Source organism: Ambystoma mexicanum, chromosome 2q, assembly GCF_040938575.1.
Source record: "Ambystoma mexicanum isolate Mex_15411 chromosome 2q, UKY_AmexF1_1, whole genome shotgun sequence".
In the NCBI taxonomy this organism is placed as follows: Eukaryota; Metazoa; Chordata; class Amphibia; order Caudata; family Ambystomatidae; genus Ambystoma; species Ambystoma mexicanum.
The window spans coordinates 1,214,907,931-1,214,930,363 of record NC_090924.1 but is presented as its reverse complement, the minus strand read 5'-3'; the positions used below and the strand labels follow the sequence as shown (position 1 = coordinate 1,214,930,363).

At 46.2% G+C, this 22,433-nt stretch overlaps 1 long non-coding RNA gene across 1 annotated transcript; it reads left to right on the top strand.

The window, feature by feature from the left end:
• The first annotated feature begins 10,696 nt into the window (after nucleotides 1–10,696).
• Nucleotides 10,697–20,303, top strand: LOC138570047 (uncharacterized). The gene is made up of 3 exons (XR_011303389.1): nucleotides 10,697–17,735; nucleotides 17,865–18,069; nucleotides 18,171–20,303. It is a non-coding gene; the product is annotated as an uncharacterized lncRNA (long non-coding RNA).
• The last annotated feature ends 2,130 nt before the right edge of the window (nucleotides 20,304–22,433 follow it).

The following is a 22,433-nucleotide window of genomic DNA, read 5'->3' as shown; positions in this document are numbered from 1 at the left end:
AGCGTGTGAAGAGTAGGAAACGCATGAAGTGTGTGGAGCGGATGTGAACGGATGTAATGAGTGGAGCTGATGGAACGGATGTAATGTGTGGAGTGGATGGAACGGATGGAACAAATTAAGTCTGTGGTGTGGCTAGAACAGATGAAGTGTAATGAGTGGAGCTGATGGGACGGATGTAATGTGTAGAGTGGATGGAACGGATGAAATGTGTGGAACAGACGGAATGGATGAAATGGAGCGGATGGAATGAACGAAGTGTGTGGTGTGTTTAGATCAGATGAAGGGTATGGAGCGTATGGACAGATAAAGTGTGTGGAGCGGATAAGCAGATGAAGTGTGTGGAACGGATGAAATGTGTGGAATGATCAGAACGGATGAATTGTGTGCAAAGGATGAAGTATGGGGAGCCAATGAAGTGTGGGTAGCGGATGGAATCTGATGAAGTGTGTGGAACGGATTGAACAGATAAAATGGGTGAGCGGATGGAATGGATGAAAAGTGTGGAGCGGATAGAATGAATGAAGTGTGTGAGCTGATGAAGAGTGTGGAGTGGATGAAGTGTGTGGAATGGATGGAACAAATGAAGTGTGTGTGTAGGATGAGCAGATGGAATGGATGAAAAGTGTGGAGCGGATAGAACGGATGAAGTGTGTGAGCTGATGAAGTGTGTGGAGCGGATGAAGTGTGTGGAATGGATGCAACAATGAAATGTGTGGGGCGGATAGAACGCATTAAGTGTATGAGCTGATGAAGTGTGTGGAGCGGATGATGTGGGTGGAATGGATGGAACGGATGAAGTGTGTGAGGCTGATTAATTGTGTGCAAAAGAAGAAGTATGTGGAGCGGATAGAATGGATGAAATGTGTGGAGCGGATGGAACGGACGATGTATGCGGAGCGGATGGAACGGAGGAAATGTGTGGAGCGGAAGGAACGGATGAAGAGTGCGGATCGGATGAAGAATATGGATCGGATGAAGATTATGGAGCGGATGAAGAATATGGAGCGGAAGAAGAGCTTGGAGCAGAAGAAGAGCTTGGAGCGGACGAAGAGTGTGGAGCGGACGAAAAGTGTGGAGCAGACGAAGAGTGTGGAGCGGAGGAAGAGTGTGGAATGATTGGAAAAATGAAGCGTGCGGGGCAGATAAAATGCATGAAGGGTGTGAGCTGATGAAGTGTGTGGAGCGGATGATGTGGGTGGAATGGACAGAACAGTTGAAGTGTGAGGAGGATGAATTGTGTGCAAAGGAAGAAGTATGTGGAGCGGATGGAACGAATGAATGCATGGAGCAGATGGAACAGACGATGTATATGGAGCGGATGTAACGGATGAAATGTGTGGAGCCGAAGGAACGGATGAAGAGTGCGGATCTAATGAAGAGTATGGAGTGGATGAAGAATATGGAGCGGATGTAGAGTATGGAGCGGATGGAGAATATGGAGCGGATGAAGAATACGGAGTGGATGAAGCGTGTGGAGCAGGTGAATCAGTGTGGAGCGGATGGAGCGTAAGAAGTGTGTGAAGCGGATAAAATGGATGAAGTGGTAGGTGCGGATGATTCAGATGAAGTGTATAGAACATATGGAACAGATAAAATATGTTGAGCGGATGGAACGAATGAAGTATGTGGAGCGGATGGAATGGATGATGTGGGTGGAGCGGATGAAGAGTATCGAGCAAATGAAAAGTGGTGGGCAGATGTAGAATGGGGGCGGATGTAGAATGTGGAGTGGGTGTGTAGAGTGTCGAGCGGACAGGTGTTTGTCGGTGGAGCGGACGGGTGTTGTCGGTGGAGGGAATGGGTGAAGTGGGTGGTGGGAGTGGGTGAAGTGGGTGGAGGGAACGGGTGAAGTAGCTGGGAGGAACGAGTGACGTATGTGGAAGGAACAGATGAAGTATGGGGAAGAACAGGTGAAGTGGATGGATCAAATGTAGTATGGGGTTGGAACTGACGATGTATGGGGTTGAAATGTATAAAGCATGTGGGCGGAACGGATGAACTGGGTGGAAAGGATGAAGTATGTAGATGGAAAGGATGAAGTATGTGGATGGAAAGGATAAAGTATGTGGATGGAAATGATGAAGTATGTGGATGGAAAGGATGAAGTATGTGGATGGGTGTCACGGCTCGCTCTCTTCGCTCCCGTTCCCGCCACTTGGGGGCATGTTTTGGGGTTTATTCCCTACTGGACATTTCCTTCGAACCCTATGCTACAGGGTTCTGATGAATTGGGAACGTTAAACCCTTATATTCCAAGTTACTTCCCTTCCGGATCCATTCCAGGTTTTTGGCAGCCAGCATGTTACTTAAATCAAATGACTATGTTTCCCGGAATGCCTTGGCTCACTGCTTCACCTCCTGCTTCCCAGAATGCCTGGCTCACTGCTTCATCTCCTCTCTGGCAGCCAGCATGTTACTTAAATCAAATGACTATGTTTCCCGGAATGCCTTGGCTCACTGCTTCACCTCCTGCTTCCCAGAATGCCTGGCTCACTGCTTCATCTCCTCTCTGGCAGCCAGCATGTTACTTAAATCAAATGACTATGCTTCCCAGAATGCCTTGGCTCACTGCTTCACCTCCTGCTTCCCAGAATGCCTGGCTCACTGCTTCGTCTCCTCCCTTGCAGCACAAGGCTGGGTGGAGGATAGGCAACACCTATGGCTGCAGGTGCAGCAGGCGGCACGCCTGAGGGGTGTGCTCGTTTAGCAGCTTTAAAAGCCTCAGTTTGCTTCAGTCCGGCGCTGGTCATTGTAGCAGTGTTCCTGTTGTGACTAGTCTCCTGTTCCTTGTTCCTGGTTTCTGTGCCTTGTGCCTAGTTCCTGTTCCTAGCTTTAGTGCCCAGTTCTTAGCTCCTGTATCTTGTTCCTCTGTCCTGGATTTCGGATTAATGTGCTTAATTGATTTATGCTTTCTGCATTTCCCTTTCTATCTTCCTCTGTCTGCAGACAGCCTTTCTCTGTGCTTTTCTATTTGATGCAGCCCCGGTTGCCGGAGCGTTCTGTCTCTTTATGCTGTTCTTGTTGCTGAAGACTTGATGCATTAACCTTACTTTTGTAGTATTAGTTTACTGCCTTTTTCCCTTGGTTGGGTGGGAAAGGTTTTCTTTGTAAAAGCGTTTCCCCAGCTCCTGATCCTACTTTATTCAGATTCCATTCCATATTTTCCATTGCACTTCAGCATTTACTTTCCATCGCATATTAGGTGTGGGTGTTGTTGTAACATGTTCCAGTGTGTATCCCCTTTTGTTTTCCTCACAAGTTAATATCACAATTCATACTTGCCCCTGACTAGGGTTAATGTATTTTGTTATCTTTAACACTTTGCTTTTACAGCCTTCTGGGTTCCTGTTTGATCTACAGGATTCGTGAATTTACTGACATTCTAGTGGTCTTTCCGGTCCTCGTGAGTACTGTTTGAATGTTACTTATTCAGTATTTTACAGAGTGTCAGTTCACAGAATCTTTACTTGCTTGCCCGCTACGTGGGTTTAGCACCGTCAGTATCTGTAAGAGCATAGTGGGTAAAGAGTTTGCAGACTTTCCTTTCAGTTATAAGGAGGTCTTAAGTGCTTACCCTACATTCCTTTATTGTATATTGGTAATACTTTATTTGCACTCCTGGGTTATACATACACAAGCCTTGGGTATTTTATGCACGTTGTTAGATCCAAAGTTGTTCCCTGTGCAATTGTGTGCACTTTACCCCTTGCCATAGTCAAGGCCTTCTTCCTTTCTTAACAGAATGACCAGCCATTATTCCCGTCTGAATAGGGCCAGTTTAAGAAAGAAAGGCAGCAAGGTCACTAACAAGTTAGTACAGAAAGTTTCCCCTAAGTCTTCCTGTGACAATCAAATCATTGATCCTGACTTAAAGGAACTCCTTGATACAAATGGGTATTTACGTGCCGAGTATTTTTTCCATAGGATGGCCCATCGTACATTGCCTGATCCTAGTTCTGTCTTTAATTTCGATCCAGATATGTCCGCACAAGCCTTAGCAGCGGAAAATAAAACACTGTTAGATTTACTAAATACGAGTACATCTGTTGTTGAACCCCATGATTCCGGTTGTGCTTTACCTCAGATTGAACAGTTTCATGATTCAAACATAAAGAATGAAGGGGTTCATTACATATCTTGTTTTCAGCCCTCAGTCAACTGCTTACTCCTCTGCACAAGTACTTACTGTAGTCCCTAATGTCAAGAGGTCTGATGTCAGTAGTTTACTTAAGGGTAACACAGACCAAGTCGGTAGGAGAGAGTATAGATCACAAGACTTGCAAGCAGTAAATGACAATGTACAATCAGTAAACGTCCGTATGACTAGGGTAGGATCCAGCCCTGATGTCACCATGCCTTCCCTTGTGCCTACTGATAGGGATGTACAGTTAAGCCTGGGCATGCTAAAAGCTGAATTTGAGGAGTTAAAACGAGAATACATCAGTTTACTAGAGGAGAATAAAACTTTACGATTTTTTCTGACTACACCTCAAACTTTATCCGTTGATGAAGTGAAGTCTGTTCAATCTCTGAGTGAGGAGGTTTTAGTAGGTCATGATACTTGTCAATATGAAAAATCTATTGGAAGTGAAAGTCCTCTTTCTTGCACAGCACTTATTCAGAGCACAGACTCTGACAATTGTTCTACCGTTTGTCAGGAATTGCTATCAGTTGAGGATTTACAAGTCACTCCTTTACCTAAGATTTCCTCTGTAGCAGTCAGTCATAATTCAGAGTTTGAACACATACATGCTTCTGGTTCCCAAACATTATCCACAATGGTGGCATACACAGAATCAGTCACTACCGTAGGCTTAGGTTCTGCCCTTGACCCAGCTGCTGAGACTGAAGTAAACATTCAAGCTGATGTGGAAAACGATGCTACCTCTGTGTTCATTCCTTCTTCTGCCAAATTATGCCACAATGAACAATCAAAGACAGTACATAATTCTTGTTTTGATTAACTCATTCCACAGTATACTAAAACAAAGACCCGGCAGGCGATTCCTGAACTATTGATTGATAATCTGCCACCTTCAGAAGTTGAGACAAAGGAATGGACATTCGACGAAATCCTGATTAACAGAGACTTTACTATGGTGATCCCTCTGGTTGATTTTGATTCTTACAAAGGAAGAGACTCTGTGTCATCCACTAAGGAGAGGGACGGCATGGTTACAGCTCAGTCTTTTGTTATTGGTGCGAAGGAGTCAACCGCCCTAGAGGTGCATTCCATTCCTGAGCCACAAATGTGTTTGTTGACTTCTGGGACTTCTGTTTGTCCTCCTACAACCATTGACTCTTCGATTATCCAGTCCACGGCTCTGCAGTCATCTTTATCTAACGTGTCTTCAATCAATGAACAATTGCTATGTCTGCCAATCACTCAAGAGCCTTCACCATGTACGTGGTCAGAGTCAAAGACTTTGACAAGTTTGTCATCAGCTAACGTGACGGCTCCAGCTTGCATGCCCTCAGCCTCTGAATTTCCTCTGGCATGCCTGTTTTCGGCTACAGTGACTCATCCAGCAGATTATCCTTCAGCCACAGAGCCTCCGGTAGCACATCCTGAGTGCCTGTCTTCGGTCCCTGAGCCTACTGCTAGTTTGGCTCCAGCTCATGAAAAACCTGTATCCTGTTCAGCCTCGCTGCCAACATCGGAGGTGCACCTGTCCGCTCTGTTTGATCGTGTTGCAGATTCATCTACTTCAGAGCTACCTCCTAAATCACAACCATTTACGGATGAACGTCCAATCTGCCCTTCTTATGCTTCAGGAGGATCACCAGAAGGCCTGCCTCTTACACAAGTTAATACTCCCAACTGCTTGACTGTAGAATCAGCACCTCCCGCATATGCTACATCTGAGTCTGAATCTTCTGCCAGAAACATCAAGCTGGATCACGACTCGGGAGGGTCTTACATACAAGGCCGTTGGACTTGCCTGGAGTGTTACAATTGGGAGACGGATACCATCCGCCATGGCCCAGACATCGAACAAGTAGCCAACCAGGATAACGGGCTGGATGGTTCACATTTGGGGACCGGTTTGGATCAGCCGCTTGACAGCTTTTTTATTGCCGGATCACACATGAGCCTGAAGGAAGGGACGGGCACGGCCTCCCAACTACTGCACCATTCGGGTGCTAGTAGCCAAAGGAAGGACATTACTGCTGCAGTTCAAAATGTGCCCGTTATTACTCCTGCTGCGAATGTGCCTGATGTGCCAAGTACTGCGTCTATCACTCCTATCGGTATGCCAAACGTTCCTGCGGTTGTATTCCATGAGCAACAAGGTGGCTACATGACTGACATCAGGAGTGCCAACCTCGTACAACCCATTGGACTTCCAGCTCCCCAAGGTGTGGGACAGATGCAGTCGAACCTTGGTCACCCTCAACCACAGGCCTTTACTCAAATGGATGATGGGAGAAGATCCGAACCTCTACCTCGGCCGCCACCTTCTTTGTCTGAACATGAACGTTTCCTGAAACCTGCTGATTTCTCACCTCCTGTGTGTCCGCTCACAGCAGGGGGGCTACCAGAGCATCAATCATTGTCCAAAGCATGTCGCACCAGCCTGCCTCCCTCCTCAATGTTGTATAAGTGTTCACTTCCAGAGACTGGGCTTCCTGGGCCTTCCAAATCTGCTTCAGGTCCTGCAAGTCCTTCATGCCTTTCTTCGATCCATGAGTCTCTTCCTCACCGAAAACCTGCCTATGGCTCTTATAGACTGCGGCCTGATTCTATTCACTCCAGTCCTTCTGCTTCTGCCCGTGGGTCATCGTCTCCGTCAGTGCCACTTCTGAAGACGAAGCGCTCCTGTCGTGGAAAAAGGACGTTTTGTGCGAGTAACGGCCGCCTGGAGTCGGCCGTGGGTGGGGGTGTAGTGTCACGGCTCGCTCCCTTCGCTCCCGTTCCCGCCACTTGGGGGCATGTTTTGGGGTTTATTCCCTACTGGACATTTCCTTCGAACCCTATGCTACAGTGTTCTGATGAATTGGGAACGTTAAACCCTTATATTCCAAGTTACTTCCCTTCCGGATCCATTCCAGGTTTTTGGCAGCCAGCATGTTACTTAAATCAAATGACTATGTTTCCCGGAATGCCTTGGCTCACTGCTTCACCTCCTGCTTCCCAGAATGCCTGGCTCACTGCTTCATCTCCTCTCTGGCAGCCAGCATGTTACTTAAATCAAATGACTATGCTTCCCAGAATGCCTTGGCTCACTGCTTCACCTCCTGCTTCCCAGAATGCCTGGCTCACTGCTTCGTCTCCTCCCTTGCAGCACAAGGCTGGGTGGAGGACAGGCAACACCTGTGGCTGCAGGTGCAGCAGGCGGCACGCCTGAGGGGTGTGCTCGTTTAGCAGCTTTAAAAGCCTCAGTTTGCTTCAGTCCGGCGCTGGTCATTGTAGCAGTGTTCCTGTTGTGACTAGTCTCCTGTTCCTTGTTCCTTGTTCCTTGTTCCTTGTTCCTTGTTCCTTGTTCCTTGTTCCTTGTTCCTGGTTTCTGTGCCTTGTACCTAGTTCCTGTTCCTAGCTTTAGTGCCCAGTTCTTAGCTCCTGTATCTTGTTCCTCTGTCCTGGATTTCGGATTAATGTGCTTAATTGATTTATGCTTTCTGCATTTCCCTTTCTATCTTCCTCTGTCTGCAGACAGCCTTTCTCTGTGCTTTTCTATTTGATGCAGCCCCGGTTGCCGGAGCGTTCTGTCTCTTTATGCTGTTCTGGTTGCTGAAGACTTGATGCATTAACCTTACTTTTGTAGTATTAGTTTACTGCCTTTTTCCCTTTGTTGGGTGGGAAAGGTTTTCTTTGTAAAAGCGTTTCCCCAGCTTCTGATCCTACTTTATTCAGATTCCATTCCATATTTTCCATTGCACTTCAGCATTTACTTTCCATCGCATATTAGGTGTGGGTGTTGTTGTAACATGTTCCAGTGTGTATCCCCTTTTGTTTTCCTCAAAAGTTAATATCACAATTCATACTTGCCCCTGACTAGGGTTAACGTATTTTGTTATCTTTAACACTTTGCTTTTACAGCCTTCTGGGTTCCTGTTTGATCTACAGGATTCGTGAATTTACTGACATTCTAGTGGTCTTTCCGGTCCTCGTGAGTACTGTTTGAATGTTACTTATTCAGTATTTTACAGAGTGTCAGTTCACAGAATCTGTACTTGCTTGCCCGCTACGTGGGTTTAGCGCTGTCAGTATCTGTAAGAGCATAGTGGGTAAAGAGTTTGCAGACTTTCCTTTCAGTTATAAGGAGGTCTTAAGTGCTTACCCTACATTCCTTTATTGTATATTGGTAATACTTTATTTGCACTCCTGGGTTATACATACACAAGCCTTGGGTATTTTATGCACGTTGTTAGATCCAAAGTTGTTCCCTGTGCAATTCTGTGCACTTTACCCCTTGCCATAGTCAAGGCCTTCTTCCTTTCTTAACAATGAGACGGGCAAAATGGGTGGATGAAATAGGAGGAAGTTGGGTGAATGGAACAGGTGAAGCATGTGGAAGGAATGAGAGAAGTAGTTAAATGGAACGTTGAAAGTGGGTAGATGAAACTGGTGAAGTGGATGTATAAAATGGCTGAAGTATATGGAAGGAACGGGTGAAGCATGTGGATGGTACGGGTGAAGTAGGTGGATGGACAGAACAGATGAAGTATTTGGAAGTAACGGATGAAATTTGCAGACGGAACAGAGAAAGTGGGATGATGGAACGGGTGAAATTTGTAGATGGAACGGAGAAAGTGTGAAGATGGAACGGGTGAAGCTGGTGGATGGAATGGATCAAATATGTGGATGGAACGGGTCAAGTATGCAGCTGGAATGGGGGAAGTGGGTGGATAGAACGGATGAAATATATGAAAGGATGGGTGAAATATGCGGATGGAATGTGGAAATCGATTGATGGAACAAGCGAAGTATGCAGATGTAAAGGGTGAAGTATGCGTATAGAACGGGTGAACTATGTGGATAGAACAGGTGATGTATGCAGATGGAACGGGTGAAGTGGTTGAATTGAATAGTTGGAGTGCATAGAATGCTTGGAGTGCTTATAATACTTGGAGTGCATAGAACGGTTGGAGTGCATAGAACGGTTGGATTGCATAGAACGGTTGGATTGCATAGAACAGTTGGAGTGCATAGATCAGTTGGAGTGCACAAAATGGGTGGAGTACGTAAATCGGTTGGAGTGCATAAAACGGTTGGAGTGAACAATACAGAGCGAATGGAATGGTGTAGAGTGAATGGAACGGTGTAGAATGAATGGAACAGTGTAGAGTGAATGGAGCGGTGTAGAGAAAATGGAGCGGTGTAGAGTGAACGGAACCGTATACAGTGAATGGAACGGTGTAGAATGAATGGAACGGTTAGGAGTGAATGGAACGGTCTGAATAAATGGCACAGTCGGAGTGCATGGAACGGTTGGAGTACAGGAACTACTTGAGTGTGCTCGATCACAAGCACCTACGCTAAACCACCATATCACATCCCCACGCTTACTCTCTCCTTTCACCACCACTCAACTAGAACACAGCGATACTATGACACCATTCGGTATAGCTGTTCTCATACCATCACTAGCCTCATACTCCACATCATCCTAACTACACACAGCTGGCTGCTCACCCTCCAGCCAAGCATTCTCCTCAGGCCTAACGCAGCCAGAATCGGTCTGGATAACAACGTGCCAGAATGAACACATACTCCTGATCTCTCAACCACCACACCTACCGCTAAGAAGCAGCTATCACACCTATGCCACACCTGCTGCACACATATCCGGTGCTCACATGCACCCTATGACTCTCTCTCTCTCTCTCTCTCTCTCTCTCTCTACTGACTTGAACTTCGGTTCCCGAGGGCGTTCAACCTACCAGCACCTTGAGATCATACCCATGGTACATAAGGCGCTATATAAATGCAAAGTAATATAAAATAACATAACACAGGTTGGAATATACCAAAAGAAAGTCTTTTGTGTTTTTCAGGATGACCAAACAAATATCTTTTCCACACACTGGTTGGAGCTTGGCAATAGCAAGTCTTTCTTCATTTTCAGAATAGCAAAATAAATGTTCAGTTTCAACAGAGCTTTAATACAAGATTGAATTTCCTGGTGTACTCCCTTGCCAGGAATTGAGGATGGCAAACCAAATGTTCCATTTCAACAAAGAGTTGACATGACAAAGTATCCCTTTAACATAAAATGGGATTTCCTGGTGTACTCCCTTGCTAGGAACTCCCTAACTAAACAGATATCCTGGTTTACTCTCTTGCCAGGAATATCTCCCTTTTAGTCTTTGTAGGTCCCCTGGTATTCTCTCTTTCCAGGTATCGTTTCCCAAATGGTTTCACTACCTGATATACATCCTGTATCAGGTCTTTCCACAATATTCACTTTCCTTTTTAAAGTATAACTCAATTGTACCTCTTCAATGATTGAGCTTTGTTGACTAAAGTTTAAACTTGTTCCAACTTCCCCCACACTGATATCCCATGCATGGAGGTTTGCTCAAGGTCTGTTGGTCAACTTCCTTCTTAATACAGATTGGCTTTTGGCAATGCTTTTTCCCAATTTCCTCAAATTGACATCTTATATAAGGAGAACTGTACAAGGTTTTCCCTTGCATTTCTTCTTTAAATATTTTTGGCTTACGGTAATGTGGTTTCCAAGTTTCCCCATATTGACATCTCATATGAAGGGAGTTGTACCACTTTGCCTTTGTACATCAAATCTACTTGGTTGATATTCAAAATATGTTCCCAAGTGTTCAATAACTTTTGGGCACGTCCCGGAGCCCCCAACTCCTCTGATTCGACTCACTGGTTCTATGTGCTGCTGCAGCAGAGGTTCTCAGTTCGGCAGGCTTCTGCCACCAGGCCAGGTCTCTCTTGGTTCCAACTGCAGGTGATTTCAGAGTTTAAATCTCCCACGCAGTTTATTGAGTGTTGGACAACTAGACCGCACATTATACTTGGTATTGTTGTTGCTTCACATTAACTAGCGACTCCTCTTCTTCGTCCCAGTATTCAAGGCTTTCTGGGAACTGGACTCCAAAGGATTTTCATGTTGTTTCAAGTTACATAGCAAAACACTTTTGTCTACATAACAATCATCATACATGTGTTTTAGAGGTGTTATGTACCTGTGAGGACTGAATAAAGTTATGTTTCAGATGTTTAGCAGAAATAGGTTTTAAGTCCTTATAATTACAGGGTTCTGGATAATGACAACATGCCATCAAAAACTCGGGAACCATGGGGTCTTCTCCACAGAAAAGGGAAGAATACTGCGTCCCTCCTGTCAGAGTCATCACCTCCCCCTGACAGCCAATTTCCCCATGTGATTCACCTTCAGAATACCACCCCCATGGCCATGTTAAGGCAGCTGCTGACCACATGGGAGGGAACATTATGCTGGGGATTAGTGATCGCTCCACAGGATTTATCACAACACGCTGTGACAGACGATGTGAAAGCAAACCCAACCCCTGGAAGGAGTAGCCTAGGTGCAGGTGGTTCACCGCTCGAGGAAAGAGGGCAACAGGAACCGTGCACCATAAAGTGGAATGCAGCAAGAATGCAGCGCGTAAGGATGCACTTGTGGATCCAACAAATTAAAGCAGACTTAAGTGAAGAAACGATGAATGCAACCGGTAATAACAAGGAAAACAAGTGGGTTACCAGGTTGTCTACAAGTGTATGCTTCTCCGTAGGAGTAACACAGAGAATAGGGAACATAAGCGAGGAGAGACCTAAAACAACTGGTAAACTCAAAGAACACACGTGGGTTACTGGGTTGTTTAACCCCTTAAGTGCTAAGGACGAGGTATCTCGTCTTCAGCACTTTTCTCATCCTCAGCACTACATTTACAGTGCTGAGGATGAGATACCTCGTCCTTTTTAGCACTTACCTTTGGGGGGTGGATCACCCCCCATTGCAGCTCCCATCTCCCCAACCCCCAGGCAGTGAAGGGGAGGACTTCCACTTCCATGTCTGGGGGTCAGGGGATGGCCGTGATGATGTCGGCGCACGCTACGTGCGCCAATGTCATCCGGAAATGATATTTGCATGCTGAAGACGTTAGGCTTCAGCATGCAAATATAGCAGACACTGTATTTCGTGCTGCCCAGGCATTTCTCCCTGATTTGCATGGGGGAGGGCTCATTGGAAAGTGGAGACTCTCCTCTTTCCAACAAGCCCCCCCATGTAGAATACTGGTTGAGGATTATTCGATCCTTGACCAGCAATCCCACTGGACCACCAGGGAAGGGATTTTGGGGGTTGCCCCCCACCAAGCCAAACATCCCCCACCCCCACAAAAAAGAACAATGCCGCTATGTTTTGCCTTCTTTTGGAGCAGATGGGTGCTGTTTTGCACCAATTTGCCCACAAGGAGGGCAACAAAAATGCACACTTGGGGTCATTGGTGGGCTGTGCCTATGTATGTGGGCCAGCCCTCCAGAAATACCCCCAAGAAGGGCATTATTCTTGCTGCTTCCCTGAAGGGGGGGAATTGAGGGTCTGACCCCATTTTGCCACCCCAGGAAAACGTCAAGGACCACAATGCCACCAGGAATATGATCTTGGGGTGGGGGCCCAGGCCAATCTGCCCCCATCCCCAGAAAATGCCAACCAGATGGCATAATGATGTTTTGCCTTCTTCGGGGGCAAATTGGTGCAGTTTTGCACTAATTTTCCCCCAAGGAAGGCAAAACAACATTACACTTCACATATAGTGGAACACTTGGGGGTATCAGGCGTCTGACCCTTTTCCTGTGGGCCAGCCACTTAGGACTGCCCCCCAAGGATAGGCAGACCCTTGCTGCTTCCCTGGGGGGGCAAAATGTGGCTTCTGGACCCATTTTACCACCCCTGTGAAGCAGCAAGGACCACTAAGCCATCAGCATTATGACCTTAGAGAGGGATCCATGCACCCATAACCCCCAGGCCAATATGCCCTCACCCTCACCCCCCAGAAATGCCAACAAGATGGCATAACATTGTTTTGCCTTCTTTGGGGGCAAAACAAATTAGTGCTTTTTTGCACCCATTTTTCCCCAAGGAAGGTAAACCAACATAGGGCAATTTTGCCAGAGGGACACTAGGGGGCATCGGGGGGCTGGCAGTAGGGCCAGCCCCCTCAGGAATGAATCCTCCCCATGGAGGGGCAGATCCTTTCTGCTTACCTGGAGGGCAACATTGAGGGTCTGGTCTCATTTCACCAACCCTGGGAAGCAGTAAGGAGCACCAAGTTACCAGGGAAAAGATTTTGGGGTGGGGAGCTGTTCCGCCCATTGCCCGTCGCAGTACACCCGGGCGTCCTGGATCTCTGGCAGGGCCATGTTAGAGCTTTTCTCTCTGGGGAGTGATGGGGACCCTTTGGGGGCTCTTTGGGATCGTCGCTGGGATTTGGGATGGTCGACCCACATGGGAGACAGGCGCCCAAGCCTGGCGGCAGCACCCCTGCCTATCCTGGATCTCTGCCCATGCTGCGTTACAGCTTTTACCTCTGGGGAGGGATGGAAACCCTGTCGGGATGTCCCATGACTACCTATGAGATGAAGGGCAGTCGACCTAAGTGCGAGGCAGACGCCCAAGGCCGGGGGCAGCACACCGGTTGTCCTAGAGCTCTGGCAGGCCTGCATTACAGGTTTTTGCTCTGGGCAGGGGTGGGGACCCTGCAGGGGCTCACTGGGAATGCCGCTGGGCCTGAGGACAGACGATCCACATGGGAGACAGGCACCCAATGCTGGGAGCAGTACCCCCGGCTGTCCTGGAGCTCTGGCCATACAGTGTTACAGCTCTGCCCTACAGGGAGTGATGTGGACCCTGCCAGGCCTCCCTGAGACCAGCGCTGGGCCTGGGGTCGCGCAATCCATATGGGAGACAGGTGCCCAATGGCGGGGGCAGTACCCTCAGCTGTCCTAGAGCTCTGGCCATTCCATGTTATAGCTTTTCCCTCTGGGGAGGGACAGTGACCCTGCCAGGTTGTCTGATGACCACCGCTGGGCTGGGGGCAGTCTACCCACATGTAAGGTAGACACCCAAGGCCGGGGGCAGCACCCCGGCCGTACTAGCATTCTGGCCCAGCTGCGTTACAGCTTTTCCCTCGGGGAGGGACGTGGACCCTGTGGGGGCTCCCTGGGACCACCACTGGGGTTGGGAATGGTCGACCCACATTGGAGACAGGCACCCAAGGCAGGGGGCAGCACCCCTGGCCATCTTGGAGCTCTGGCTGTGCTGTGTTGCTGCTTTTCCCTCAGAGGAGGGATGTGGACCCGGCTGGGGCTCCCTGGGACCATCGCTGGACTTGTGGACCCATACAGGAGATATGCACCCAAAGCTGGGGACATCAACCCCAACCATCCTGTACCTCTGGCCTGGCTGCTTTACAGGTTTTCCCTCCAGAGAGGGATGGGGACCTTGACGGGGCTCCCTGGTACTGCCGCTGGACTTGTGGATAGTCGACCCACATTGGAGACAGGTGCCCAAGGCCAGGGACAGCACCCCCGGCTGTCCTGGATGTCTGGCTGGGCTGCATTACAGCTTTTCCCTTTGGGGAGGGTTGGGTACCCTTTCGGGGCACCCAGGGACAGCCGCTGGACTTGTGGATAGTCCGACCCACATGGAGACAGGCATTCAAGGCTGGGAACATCACCCCTGACCATCCTGGTGCTCTTGCTGTTCCGTGTGACAGCTTTTCACTCCAGGGATGGATGGTGACCCTGCCAGGACTCCCTGGGACTGCTGCTGGACTTGGGGACGGTTGACCCACATGGGAGATGGGTGATCAAGGCTGGGGACATCACCAACAGCCATCCTAGAGCTCTGGCTGGGCTGTGTTACAGCCTTTACCTCCGGGGAGGGATGAGGAACCTGTCGGGGTTCCTTGGGACTGCTGTTGGACTTGTGGATGGTCAACATACATTGGAGACAGGCGCCCAAGGCAGTACCCCGGCCGTCCTGGAGCTCTGGCTGTGCTGTGTTACAGCTTTTCCCTCCAGGGAGGGATGTGAACCTTGCCTAGGCTCTCTGGGACCGCTACAGGGCTTGGGGATGGCCAACCCACATGAGAGACAGGCAACCAAGCCCAGAGGCAGCAGCCCGGCCATCCTGGACCTCTGGCTGGGCTGCGTTAACGTTTTTCCCTATAGTGAGGAATGGGGGCCTTAGCGGGGCTCCCAGGGACGTCTGCTGGGCATGGGGACAGTCGACACACATGGGAGACAGGCACCCAAGGCCAGTGGCAGCACCCCCGGCTGTCCTGGAGCTCTGGCTGTGCTGCGTTACAGCTTTTCCCTCGGGTAGGAACAGGGAAACCGCCGGGTCACCCCATGACTGCCGCTGGACTTGGGGAAAGTCGACCTACATCGGAGACAGGCACCCAAGGCCAGAGGCAGCACTCCGGGCCATCCTGGAGCTCTGGCTGCACTGCATTCCAGCTTTTCCCTCGGGGAGTGATGGGGACCCTGCCGGGGCTCACTGAGACCGCAGCTTTACTTGTGGATGACAGGCGCCCAAGGCCAGTTGCAGCACCCCTGGCCATCCTGGAGCTCTGGCCTGGCTGCCTTACCGCTTTTCCCTTCAGGGAGGGTTGGTTACCCTGCCCGGGCTCCCTGGTACCGCTGCTGGGCTTAGGGAGGGTCGACCCACATTGGGGACAGGCGCCCAGGGTGTGGGGGGCACCCCAGCCATCCTGGAGCTCTGGCTGGGCTGTGTTACAGCTTTCCCCTCTGGGGAGGGATGGGGACCCTGCTTGGGCTCCCTAGGCCCATGGCTAGATGTGTGGAGGGTAGACCCACATGGGAGACAGGCACCCAAGGCCGGGGACAGCACCCCAAGCTGTGCTGGAGCTCTGGGTGGGCTGCGTTGCAGATTTTCCCTCTGCGGAGGGATGGTGACCCTGCCGGGGCTCGTTAGGACCATTGCTCGACTTGTGGAAGGTTGACCCACATAGGAGACAGGCGCCCAAGGCTGGGGACATTACTCCCAGCCATTCTAGACCTGTGGCTGGGCTGAGTTACAGCTTTTACCTTCAGGGAGGATGGGGACTCTGCCGGTGCTCCCTGGGACCACTGCTGTACTTGTGTACGGTCGACCCACATTGGAGACAGGCGCCCAAGGCTGGGGGCAGCACCCACAGCTCTCCTGGAGTTCTGTCTGTGCTGCGTTACAGCTTTTCCCCTCTGGGGAGAGATGATGGCCCTGCCTGGGCTCCCTGGGACTGCTGCTGGACTTGCGGATCGTCGACCCGCATGGGAGACAGGCGCCCAAGGATGGGAAATCACCCCTGACCATCCTGGAGCTCTGGCCTGGCTGCATTTCAGGTTTAAATTGGTTGTAGAGGTGCACACTGAGGTAATGGTTTCATTGATTAATTGTAAGCAAAAAATTATATCGATCGGTGTATGTCAATTTAGTAGTAGAAGAACTTGAAAAATTCTTAATTTTCATGAACACATTGTCACAAAGGATCAAATTTACTCAAAAAACGAGTAGAACATCACTTGAATTTCTCAATGTGATGGCATATGTACATCAGGACAAACTCTCCACTGCTGTATTTACTAAACAGACAGATAGGAACAGTCTCCTCCTTGCTTCCAGCTTCCACCCACGAACGACAATTAAAAGTATCCCTTTGAGCCAACTATTAAGATACAGAAGAATTGCATCTGAAGAAGATGAATTTGATAAGAAAACAAACAAACTTACCAAATAACTACTCCCAAGAGGTTACGACCCAATAAAATTACAACAAGACACAGAAAAAGTGAAGAACATCACCAGACAACAAGCTCTATGTCGTAGCGCCAAGAAGGATACCACCAACATAGTGTATGTCACTGCCTACTCACAACAAAGTAGACAAATAAAAAAAATAGTCAAAAACAATTGGGAGAAACTATCGCTAGATCCGAAACTGGAAAATCTTTTTCCAACACCGCCACTCTTTGCTTACAACAAAAGTAAGTCAATTCGAGACTGTCTGATCAAATCAGATTTTACAACAAAGTAGTTACAGAGCATTAAGTTTAAGGGAACCCTTACATTTAATAATTGCAATTGTTGTCACAATGCAGGGGGGGGGGGCAACTTACAAAGATTGCTCCAACAAAGAGAAACGTTTTGGATCGATAAACTGGACTCAGTGTTCCCACAGGGAATGAATCTGGAATGGGACTTGTATTGTTTTTGTGACAGAAAGGTTGTTTTCTGTATACTATTAATTGCACCAATCTTTAATTAGGACATATTATTTGCCTCCCTTGTACCGTTGGTTTTAACTTTTTTACTTAGCACACCTGTTTCATTTATCTACTGTATAATACCCCATAGAATTTTGAGTGAAACCCTGTGATAAAGTGGTGATGGAACGCTACACGGGTTTAGATAAAAAACTGTGCTAAAATTTGCAAACGAGAATAATAAACTTGGATAACTGTAATTATGTTTTTTCAATCCAAATCAACCACCTTCAGCACTGCCCGATTCATATTTTACCTATTTAATTTAGGTTACAGAGACTAACTAGAGAAACCCTCAGCCATTTTTCCACCCAGGATGGCTGACCTCAGAGTTCTCCTGTACCAGAGAGACCGTCTAGTTTATATGACACATAGACTTCGCTGTACTTTGCGCAGCAACGGCAAGCGAATCAGGAAACTCTCTGCATTCTTGGAGGGACACGGATTGACATACTCACGCCTACAGATGCAGGTAACACTCGGTTCCCCGAGCTAATAGAAATCTAATAGTCATGATATGGCACGATAGCTTTAGAATATGCCGGAATAACTGATCGACTAATATGGAGATGTCTTTCTCTTTCTCCTCTCTGTTCAACAGATCACTAACAGCAGACGAGGCTAGCGGTCCTGTTACTGTGACACACGGTTGCAGGCTACTGCGCGCGTGAATTGAAGCACGCAGCTACATGGTCGCTTCACGGCCTTCCATAATACCTCTCAAAGGAACCTGAAAGGAATGATCTCAAAGCAGAGATCCCCTCTTTTTCTATACACGGCGGAAATCGTAGGGAACCAAGCTCAAGGTACCGGCATTATGCCTAAAAAAACGTTATTACTTCCATTTCATATGTTAATATAGATGAAGGCCGAGTTACATCCTAAATCTCGGTGTTTTTTACCGTAGCCGCTTTTTCACATCTCTCAAGAAGATGTGTATGAACAGTTGAACGTTTGTTAGAGGCCTCTTTTCACATTGCGGTGAGTTTTATAGATGAATGTGTTTTCTCTGTGGTTCTTTACTTTGGCAGCTAATCTTAGTAGATTTCATTCACATTTTTCTGTGTCGCAGGTTTAATCTGGACTGTTCTTAAATACTGCTCGATCTTTATTTTAGTTGCTACACTACATGATTCTTTTCACTAGTTTTCTTTGTTATTTCTCCTTCGTTACTTTTTTTTTTGGGTCTAGCTACATATAGTGACTCATCCGTCTTGATTTGATGCTGTTTAATTTAGACCATTTGCTTATACTGCTTGATTTTCATTTAAGTTCCAATGCTGCATGAATAGATTGACTTTAGGATTCTCCCTTTCCATTGTGTCCGGTTACATGCAGTGGCTTACTGATTCATTTAACTTTTGGCATTCCTTGGGTACCACTACAAGTGAAAGTGGACATCATTAGGAATTGGGTTACCATCTACCAGCTGGTCCCAGTCGGACCCCACATCTACGTCAATACTCCAATGGTCTGTGGGACTGAGGCCCCATTTATTGGTCATTTAACTTATTCTTAGGTGTCTTTCAATCCTTCAACCCTTATGTTAACTACTCAATTTCATTTATTCATACATCCCCACTTTCATTTTACAGAGCATTAACCATAATTTGGGAATTAGCCAGTATGTATCCTAGCTGCAATTGGACCTTTCTTTCTATCAGATCTTCTGAACTACCGCTGTTGTGAATTTTTCCTTTCTTGGTCCCATGTCAGTTTGTTGAACAGGTAATTATCCCTTTTGGTACACTTGGATACTATAGTACCCGTTTGAGGTTATATTATTTTCTTTCTTGGAGTCACACCTATGGGATGGTTGATGGTCATGGATACAATTGTTTTTGATTTTTACCAAATCATTATGACTATACAAATGTGGACTGCTTAGTTCATCGTATTATTTATTTTACAATTATATACTGAATATTTCTGTTCTGGATTTCTCAAGCTGTATATACAATGCAAATATGATATTGAGTGGTTTATACTGATGATTTTCATAATGTATACAATTTCAGATTATTTCTGCTCCTGAAGAAGGGGGTGTTACCCGAAATGCGTAGAGCTCCCCAGTACATCGCAAGAATATTGTTCTTGGTTATTTTTGCTTTATTCTAATAATGTTTCAGTTTTGTTGTTTTTAAGATAATTTTTTCTCATGATGGCCTTAATTGAGTGTTTGGATGTTTACAAACTTTAATGCCAACCAGAAGTGTTCTGGTTAACATATTGTGAAATTTGTTTGTCTTTGTTGAACATCTATCCATCTTCTTTTGAAGTAAAAATTATAATTATATTTGACTGACTGTGTATCAGCTTTAATGGTGTGCAGGGGACGGGAGTGTCTTTAGATTTAGACACTTTTTTCTGATTCATATGAACGGTTGAAACACTCTACCAGTTGTTGGATGTTAACACCCTATACCAGCCACCCTGATAGGTAAGTCAAGAGTGATTTTATTAAAACCTACGATTTGTGAGCGGGACCCAGCGCTTTTATTAGCCACTGGCCCCGTGACAGATCGCATTCTATTTACAGGCAAAACGTGATTGAAGTCTTACCTTATAGTATACTGTAATCTCTGTTACTTATAGGATTGGGAGATCCTACACAGAGTCCTTTGCGAATATTGACCTTGATTACTGATCTCAAAAACAGGTTAGTGAAGTGACTAATACAGCCCTTACTCTATTCTTTTCTCCAATTAATCTATGAGTTTGATGACTCATTTAATAATTATAGTTTAGTAATACTACCTTATATTAATCTTTTCACAAAGAACTAACTGATATCAATACCCGAAGAAGGGTTTTAATAACCCAAAATGCGTAGTATAGGACAGAAGACACAACAACAATACTTCCTTGTCGAGATATCAGATTATATTTTATGCTAAACATATTGAAATTGAATGAATTATTTCTGTTTTCCAACGCCAATTGAATGAGTAACACAATTTGTGTAAATGGAGTATAATTTGCCATATTTTATTGTAACTGTACATAAACCTGATTCTATGAAAATTATGTTATTATGAAAGAAATGTACTGGATATCACTAACAAGTTTCTATGTCCGTAAATGATTTCAATAATACTTTTTACGTTTAAATCATATTATTTCGATTTATTGCTTTAGAATAAACTAAGTGTTTATATGAAAGTGTTTATCAGACATTTTGCTGCTGCTGTTTGTGCCCCTGTTTGTATCTCGAGTTTCTTGAGATACCATCCCTTTCTCTGTATTTCAGATTTACCCACCAGGGGAGTGTAAGAAAGACATGGTATCAAGAATAGACATATACAAGTGATCATAGTTCAAGAGTGTTTATTAAACTGACTATGCAGGTTGGAAAAACGCCTAATCTAAACCTAAATCTAAGATGGGAGCAAGCTACGTCCATCAAATTAAAAATAAGGCAGTCCTAGTGGCATTGTGTCAAAATAAAAGGGCCTATACTAAGAAAAACCTATTGCCAATCCTTACAACTGATACAAAAGGGGTGTGGGATAAGATTCACAAGAAAAAAAGAAGTGTTCATAAATGATGAGTCAGGATGTGTAACCAGGGTTCTCAAATCAAATATTTTATTATATGTTTATAACAATTAAGTTTTACATATTTTGTCAATTCATCACATAAATATATCTTTCTAAAATATACATCACTTAGATGTTTCTTTCTAAAATACACATCACATAATCATCATACATTTAATAGTATAAAATATCTTTCGACAGATCTTTTAAAATTGCTAAAATCATCACATAAAATTTCATCAAGTAGAAAATTAAATTCAAGTCATTACCTTCTACTAGCTTTGCCCACACGCTGCGCATGTCACACGTATACATTGAATTATCGTACTTCATCAGAAATTGTCTCCGTATTGTGTCTAGGCTATCGCACTCGCTTATGATAAGATATGCTGATTCCAGAACATTGATCCCGCAGAGGCGACAAAATCTGCTTCACCAGGGTTCTCCCTTCCCTGCATTTTGAGCACGGGACAAAGAGGGATTCTGAGCACAGCATATGTTCGAGCCTTCTCAGCACGAGACAAAAGTTCTAGTCTCAGCTATCAGGAGCATCGATGGTCAAGCCTCTTTTCTCCTTAAAGTCTCTTGCCTTCGAGGACCTCATACAAACAAAAACTCAAAACTTCCTTTCAAAATGTACGTAGGGTGATGTCTTTCACCCCAAGGTTTCCCCTCTTCCGGGATCAGACCCATAAACAGTTTTTTATCGATATCAGGATCTTTAGAGGTTAGCTTTCTTGCTTCCTATGGCCTGAGATGTTCAACACTACAAATAAAAAAAATCATCTCAGATTGCACTTGAGGTGGTCTTTGTTCACTCCTGGTCCCCCTCTTCTGGGCACAGACCCCTCTCAACACAGCCTTCCACTCGTCGGGTTCACGCTGGCTTATAGTCAAAATATCTTCTTATTGCATTCACTTGTTGTTGGGGTGATGGCTTCTCATCTCTGGATCTCCCTCTTCTGGCCTCAGACCCTTTTTCCAACGTTTGCCTCCCTTTGTTGGGCTCTCTCTGTCTGTTGCAAAGATATCTTCTTCTCGGCTTTTAAAAGTCTTAATGTCTTTTTAAACAGTTCTCCGTGAACATCCCTCTGCAGGTTCACTTTTGTCAACACACTATTTCTTGGGACTTTAGACTCCACCCTTCTGTATTGGCATCCTTTCATCAGGTTCACTCTTGCCACTTCACAATTTCTCTTGCTTTCTCTTGCTATGGGATTCACTTCCCTTGCGCTTCTCCATGGTTTGTCGGTCAAAGACTTTCGACTGTACAGGGATTTGCTAGACCCCTGTATGACCACTTTGTCCTTTCTTGATGGCTCTCCTATGTCCTTCTGGTATCAGTAGTTTCATTTAACATGGGATCAACCAGAGTCTCTCGAGTAAGCACCCACATGTTGCTTCTCCCCTCTGCATCTGGTCTTTCCTTCAAATGTAACAATTCACAGTTCCTTGACTTTTATCAAGTGGTCCCTTTGCGAGTTTCATTCAACACAGTTCTGTCTCTTATCGATTCTCCCCTCAACTCACCAGCCGTGATGAACTGCTTGGCTTTTCACTCTGTCTGGAGTCAAGGCTGGTGCCATGGTAGCAGGCATCTCCCTCTGTCCTGCATCTCTCCTTGTTACCCT